This window comes from Heloderma suspectum, chromosome W (assembly GCF_057233095.1).
Source record: "Heloderma suspectum isolate Gila_16-S chromosome W, 16-S_ref, whole genome shotgun sequence".
NCBI lineage: Eukaryota > Metazoa > Chordata > Lepidosauria > Squamata > Helodermatidae > Heloderma > Heloderma suspectum.
In genome coordinates, this window is record NC_139475.1 from 4,147,501 (window position 1) to 4,155,000 (window position 7,500).

A 7,500-nucleotide genomic window follows, 5' to 3' on the forward strand; every position below is an offset into this window, starting at 1 on the left:
AGGGTTAGGTTTAGGCTTAGTGTTAGGGTAGTGTTTAGGGTTAGGGTTAGGGTTAGGGTAGGGGTTAGGGTTAGGGTTAGGTTTGGGGTCAGGGTTAGGGATAGGGTTAGGGTTAGGGTTGGGGTTATGTTTAGCGTTAGGGTTAGGTTTGGGGTTAGGGTTCGTGTTAGGGTTAGGGTTGGATTTAGGGTTAGGGTCTGGGTTAGGGTTAGGGTTAGGGTTAGGTTTGGGGTTAGGGTTAATGTTAGGGTTAGGGTTGGATTTAGTTTTAGGGTCTGGGTTAGGGTTAGGGTTGGGGTTAGGGTTAGGGTTGAGTCATGGTTAGGGGTAGGGTTAGGGTTTGGGTTAGGGTTAGGGTTAGGGTTGTGTTAGGGTTGGGGTAGGGGTTAGGGTTAGGGTTACGGTTGGGGTCAGGGTTAGGGTAAGGGTTAGTGTTAGGTTTAGGGTTGGGGTTAGGGATAGGGTTAGGGTTTGTGGTTAGGATTTGGTTTAGTGTTGGGGTTGGGGTTAGGGTTAGGTTTATGGTTAGGGTTAGGGTTGGGGTCAGGGTAGGGTTAGTGTTAGTGTTAGGTTTATGGTTGCGGTTAGGGTTAGGATTAGGTTTAAGGTTGGGTTTGGGGTTAGGGTTAGGGTTAGGGTTAGGGTTAGGGTTGAGGATAGGGTTAGGGTTAAGGTTAGGGTTAGGGTTAGGGTTGGGTTAGGGTTGGGGTAGGGGTAGGGTTAGGGTTAGTGTTGGGGTTCGGGTTAGGTTTAGTGTTGGGGTTGGGGTTAGGGTAGGGTTAGGGATAAGCTTGGGGTTAGGGTTAGGGATAGGGTTGTGGTTAGGGTTAGGGTTAGGGTTTGGGATAGGGTTAGGGTCAGGGTCAGGGTCAGGGTTAGGGTTAGGGTTAGGGTCGGGGTTAGGGTTCGGGTTGGGGTAGAGGTTAGGGTTAGTGTTAGGTTAGGGTTGGGTTAAGTTTAGAGTTAGGGTTAGGGTTAGGGTTGGTGTTAGGGTTGGGTTTAGTGTTGACGTTAAGGTTAGGGTTAGGGTTAGGGTTAGGGTAGTGGTTAGGGTTAGGGTTAGGGTTAAGGTTAGGTTTGGGGTTAGGGTTAGGGTTAGGGTTAGGTTTGGGGTTAGGGTTAATGTTAGGGTTAGGGTTGGATTTAGTTTTAGTGTCTGGGTTAGGGTTAGGGTTGGGGTTAGGGTTAGGGTTAGGGTTGAGTTATGGTTAGGGGTTTGGGTTAGGGTTAGGGTTAGGGTTAGGGTTTGGGATAGGGTTAGGGTCAGGGTCAGGGTCAGGGTTAGGGTTAGGGTTAGGGTCGGGGTTAGGGTTCGGTTTGGGGTAGAGGTTAGGGTTAGTGTTAGGTTAGGGTTGGGTTAAGTTTAGAGTTGGGGTTAGGGTTAGGGTTGGTGTTAGGGTTGGGTTTAGTATTGATGTTAAGGTTAGGGTTAGGGTTAGGGTTAGGGTTAGGGTAGTGGTTAGGGTTAGGGTTAGGGTTAGGGTTAGGTTTGGGGTTAGGGTTAGGGTTAGGGTTAGGGTTGAGGATAGGGTTAGGGTTAAGGTTAGGGTTAGGGTTAGGGTTGGGTTAGGGTTGGGGTAGGGGTAGGGTTAGGGTTAGTGTTGGGGTTCGGGTTAGGTTTAGTGTTGGGATTGGGGTTAGGGTAGGGTTAGGGATAAGCTTGGGGTTAGGGTTAGGGATAGGGTTGTGGTTAGGGTTAGGGTTAGGGTTTGGGATAGGGTTAGGGTCAGGGTCAGGGTCAGGGTTAGGGTTAGGGTTAGGGTCGGGGTTAGGGTTCGGGTTGGGGTAGAGGTTAGGGTTAGTGTTAGGTTAGGGTTGGGTTAAGTTTAGGGTTAGGGTTAGGGTTAGGGTTGGTGTTAGGGTTGGGTTTAGTGTTGACGTTAAGGTTATGGTTAGGGTTAGGGTTAGGGTAGTGGTTAGGGTTAGGGTTAGGGTTAGGGTTAGGTTTGGGGTTAGGGTTAGGGTTAGGGTTAGGTTTGGGGTTAGGGTTAATGTTAGGGTTAGGGTTGGATTTAGTTTTAGGGTCTGGGTTAGGGTTAGGGTTGGGGTTAGGGTTAGGGTTAGGGTTGAGTTATGGTTAGGGGTAGGGTTAGGGTTTGGGTTAGGGTTAGGGTTAGGGTTGTGTTAGGGTTGGGGTAGGGGTTAGGGTTAGGGTTACGGTTGGGGTCAGGTTTAGGGTAATGGTTAGTGTTAGGTTTAGGGTTGGGGTTAGGGATAGGGTTAGGGTTTGTGGTTAGGATTAGGTTTAGTGTTGGGGTTGGGGTTAGGGTTAGGGTTATGGTTAGGGTTAGGGTTGGGGTCAGGGTTAGGGTTAGGGTTAGGGTTAGGGTTAGTGTTAGGTTTATGGTTGGGGTTAGGGTTAGTATTAGGTTTAAGGTTGGGGTCAGGGTTAGGGTTAGGGTTAGGGTTAGGTTTAGGGTTGGTGTTATTGTTAGGGTTAGGGTTGGGGTTAGGGTTAGCGTTAGGGTTAGGGTTAGAGTTAGGGTTGTGGTTAGGGTTAAGTTTAGGGGCAGGGTTAGGCTTAGGTTAGTGTTACGGTTTGGGTAGGGCTCAGGTTTAGGGTTAGGGTTAGGGTTGGGGATAGGGTTAGGGTTAGGGGTAGGGTTAGGGTTAGGGTTGGGGTCAGGGTTAGGGTAAGGGTTAGTGTTAGGTTTAGGGTTGGGGTTAGGGCTAGGGTTAGGGTTAGGGTTGGGGTTAGGATTAGGTTTAGTGTTGGGTTTGGGGTTAGGGTTAGGGTTAGGGTTAGGGTTAGGGTTGTGGTCAGGGTCAGGGTTAGAGTTCGGGTTAGGTTTAGGGTCGGGGTTAGGGTTGGGGTTAGGGTTAGGGTTAGGGTTAGGGTTGGGGTTAGGGTTGGGGTTAGGGTTAGGGTTGGGGTTAGTGTCGGGGTTAGGGTTCGGGTTGGGGTCAGGGTTAGGGTAAGGGCTAGTGTTAGGTTTAGGGTTGGGGTTAGGGCTAGAGTTAGGGTTAGGGTTGGGGTTAGGATTAGGTTTAGTGTTGGGTTTGGGGTTAGGGTTAGGGTTAGGGTTATGGTTAGGGTTAGGGTTGTGGTCAGGGTCAGGGTTAGGGTTCGGGTTAGGTTTAGTGTCGGGCTTAGGGTTGGGGTTAGGGTTAGGGTTAGGGTTAGGTTTGGGGTTAGGGTTAGGGTTAGGGTTTGGGTTGGATTTAGTTTTAGGGTCTGGGTTAGGGTTAGGGTTGGGGTTAGGATTAGGGTTAGGGTTGAGTTATGGTTAGGGGTAGGGTTAGGGTTTGGGTTAGGGTTAGGGTTACGGTTGTGTTAGGGTTGGGGTAGGGGTTAGGGTTAGGGTTACGGTTGGGGTCAGGTTTAGGGTAAGGGTTAGTGTTAGGTTTAGGGTTGGGGTTAGGGATAGGGTTATGGTTTGTGGTTAGGATTAGGTTTCGTGATGGGGTTGGGGTTAGGGTTAGGGTTAGGGTTATGGTTAGGGTTAGGGTTGGGGTCAGGGTTAGGGTTAGGGTTAGGGTTAGTGTTAGGTTTATGGTTGGGGTTAGGGTTAGTATTAGGTTTAAGGTTGGGGTCGGGGTTAGGGTTAGGGTTCGGGTTAGGGTTGGGGATATGGTTAGGGTTAAGGTTAGGGTTAGGGTTAGGGTTGGGTTAGGGTTGGGTTAGCGTTGGGTGAGGGTTAGGGTTAGGTTTAGTGTTGGGGTTCGGGTTAGGTTTAGTCTTGGGGTTGGGGTTAGGGTAGGGTTAGGGTTAGGGTAGGGTTAGGGTTAGGGTTGGGGTTAGGGTTAGGGTTAGGGTTAGGGTTAGGTTTTGGGTTAGGGTTAGGGTTAGGGGTAGGGTCGGGGTTAGGGTTAGGGTTGGGGTTAGTGTTGGGGTTAGGGTTAGGTTTAGGCTTAGTGTTAGGGTAGTGTTTAGGGTTAGGGTTAGGGTTAGGGTAGGGGTTAGGGTTAGGGTTAGGTTTGGGGTCAGGGTTAGGGTTAGGGTTAGGGTTAGGGTTGGGGTTAGGTTTAGCGTTAGGGTTAGGTTTGGGGTTAGGGTTAGTGTTAGGGTTAGGTTTGGATTTAGGGTTAGGGTCTGGGTTAGGGTTAGGGTTAGGGTTAGGTTTGGGGTTAGGGTTAATGTTAGGGTTAGGGTTGGATTTAGTTTTAGGGTCTGGGTTAGGGTTAGGGTTGGGGTTAGGGTTAGGGTTGAGTTATGGTTAGGGGTAGGGTTAGGGTTTGGGTTAGGGTTAGGGTTAGGGTTGTGTTAGGGTTGGGGTAGGGGTTAGGGTTAGGGTTACGGTTGGGGTCAGGGTTAGGGTAAGGGTTAGTGTTAGGTTTAGGGTTGGGGTTAGGGATAGGGTTAGGGTTTGTGGTTAGGATTTGGTTTAGTGGTGGGGTTGGGGTTAGGGTTAGGTTTATGGTTAGGGTTAGGGTTGGGGTTAGGGCTAGGGTTAGGGTTAGGGTTGGGGTTAGGATTAGGTTTAGTGTTGGGTTTGGGGTTAGGGTTAGGGTTAGGGTTAGGGTTAGGGTTGTGGTCAGGGTCAGGGTTAGAGTTCGGGTTAGGTTTAGGGTCGGGGTTAGGGTTGGGGTTAGGGTTAGGGTTAGGGTTAGGGTTGGGGTTAGGGTTGGGGTTAGGGTTAGGGTAGGGTTAGTGTCGGGGTTAGGGTTCGGGTTGGGGTCAGGGTTAGGGTAAGGGCTAGTGTTAGGTTTAGGGATGGGGTTAGGGCTAGGGTTAGGGTTATGGTTGGGGTTAGGATTAGGTTTAGTGTTGGGTTTGGGGTTAGGGTTAGGGTTAGGGTTATGGTTAGGGTTAGGGTTGTGGTCAGGGTCAGGGTTAGGGTTCGGGTTAGGTTTAGTGTCGGGCTTAGGGTTGGGGTTAGGGTTAGGGTTAGGGTTAGGGTTAGGGTTAGGTTTGGGGTTAGGGTTAGGGTTAGGGTTAGGTTTGGGGTTAGGGTTAATGTTAGGGTTAGGGTTGGATTTAGTTTTAGGGTCTGGGTTAGGGTTAGGGTTGGGGTTAGGGTTAGGGTTAGGGTTGAGTTATGGTTAGAGGTAGGGTTAGGGTTTGGGTTAGGGTTAGGGTTAGGGTTGTGTTAGGGTTGGGGTAGGGGTTAGGGTTAGGGTTACGGTTGGGGTCAGGTTTAGGGTAAGGGTTAGTGTTAGGTTTAGGGTTGGGGTTAGGGATAGGGTTATGGTTTGTGGTTAGGATTAGGTTTCGTGATGGGGTTGGGGTTAGGGTTAGGGTTAGGGTTATGGTTAGGGTTAGGGTTGGGGTCAGGGTTAGGGTTAGGGTTAGGGTTAGTGTTAGGTTTATGGTTGGGGTTAGGGTTAGTATTAGGTTTAAGGTTGGGGTCGGGGTTAGGGTTAGGGTTAGGGTTAGGGTTGGGGATATGGTTAGGGTTAAGGTTAGGGTTAGGGTTAGGGTTGGGTTAGGGTTGGGTTAGGGTTGGGTGAGGGTTAGGGTTAGGTTTAGTGTTGGGGTTCGGGTTAGGTTTAATCTTGGGGTTGGGGTTAGGGTAGGGTTAGGGTTAGGGTAGGGTTAGGGTTAGGGTTGGGGTTAGGGTTAGGGTTAGGGTTAGGGTTAGGTTTTGGGTTAGGGTTAGGGTTAGGGGTAGGGTCGGGGTTAGGGTTAGGGTTGGGGTTAGTGTTGGGGTTAGGGTTAGGTTTAGGCTTAGTGTTAGGGTAGTGTTTAGGGTTAGGGTTAGGGTTAGGGTAGGGGTTAGGGTTAGGGTTAGGTTTGGGGTCAGGGTTAGGGTTAGGGTTAGGGTTAGGGTTGGGGTTAGGTTTAGCGTTAGGGTTAGGTTTGGGGTTAGGGTTAGTGTTAGGGTTAGGTTTGGATTTAGGGTTAGGGTCTAAGTTAGGGTTAGGGTTAGGTTTGGGGTTAGGGTTAATGTTAGTGTTAGGGTTGGATTTAGTTTTAGGGTCTGGGTTAGGGTTAGGGTTGGGGTTAGGGTTAGGGTTGAATTATGGTTAGGGGTAGGGTTACGGTTGGGGTCAGGGTTAGGGTAAGGGTTAGTGTTAGGTTTAGGGTTGGGGTTAGGGATAGGGTTAGGGTTTGTGGTTAGGATTTGGTTTAGTGGTGGGGTTGGGGTTAGGGTTAGGTTTATGGTTAGGGTTAGGGTTGGGGTCAGGGTTAGGGTTAGGGTTAGTGTTAGGTTTATGGTTGGGGTTAGGGTTAGGATTAGGTTTAAGGTTGGGGTTGGGGTTAGGGTTAGGGTTAGGGTTAGGGTTGGGGATAGGGTTAGGGTTAAGGTTAGGGTTAGGGTTAGGGTTAGGGTTGGGTTAGGGTTGGGGTAGGGGTAGGGTTAGGGTTAGTGTTGGGGTTCGGGTTAGGTTTAGTGTTGGGGTTGGGGTTAGGGTAGGGTTAGGGATAAGCTTGGGGTTAGGGTTAGGGATAGGGTTGTGGTTAGGGTTAGGGTTAGGGTTTGGGATAGGGTTAGGGTCAGGGTCAGGGTCAGGGTTAGGGTTAGGGTTAGGGTCGGGGTTAGGGTTCGGGTTGGGGTAGAGGTTAGGGTTAGTGTTAGGTTAGGGTTGGGTTAAGTTTAGAGTTAGGGTTAGGGTTAGGGTTGGTGTTAGGGTTGGGTTTAGTGTTGACGTTAAGGTTAGGGTTAGGGTTAGGGTTAGGGTAGTGGTTAGGGTTAGGGTTAGGGTTAAGGTTAGGTTTGGGGTTAGGGTTAGGGTTAGGGTTAGGTTTGGGGTTAGGGTTAATGTTAGGGTTAGGGTTGGATTTAGTTTTAGTGTCTGGGTTAGGGTTAGGGTTGGGGTTAGGGTTAGGGTTAGGGTTGAGTTATGGTTAGGGGTTTGGGTTAGGGTTAGGGTTAGGGTTAGGGTTTGGGATAGGGTTAGGGTCAGGGTCAGGGTCAGGGTTAGGGTTAGGGTTAGGGTCGGGGTTAGGGTTCGGTTTGGGGTAGAGGTTAGGGTTAGTGTTAGGTTAGGGTTGGGTTAAGTTTAGAGTTGGGGTTAGGGTTAGGGTTGGTGTTAGGGTTGGGTTTAGTATTGATGTTAAGGTTAGGGTTAGGGTTAGGGTTAGGGTTAGGGTAGTGGTTAGGGTTAGGGTTAGGGTTAGGGTTAGGTTTGGGGTTAGGGTTAGGGTTAGGGTTAGGGTTGAGGATAGGGTTAGGGTTAAGGTTAGGGTTAGGGTTAGGGTTGGGTTAGGGTTGGGGTAGGGGTAGGGTTAGGGTTAGTGTTGGGGTTCGGGTTAGGTTTAGTGTTGGGATTGGGGTTAGGGTAGGGTTAGGGATAAGCTTGGGGTTAGGGTTAGGGATAGGGTTGTGGTTAGGGTTAGGGTTAGGGTTTGGGATAGGGTTAGGGTCAGGGTCAGGGTCAGGGTTAGGGTTAGGGTTAGGGTCGGGGTTAGGGTTCGGGTTGGGGTAGAGGTTAGGGTTAGTGTTAGGTTAGGGTTGGGTTAAGTTTAGGGTTAGGGTTAGGGTTAGGGTTGGTGTTAGGGTTGGGTTTAGTGTTGACGTTAAGGTTATGGTTAGGGTTAGGGTTAGGGTAGTGGTTAGGGTTAGGGTTAGGGTTAGGGTTAGGTTTGGGGTTAGGGTTAGGGTTAGGGTTAGGTTT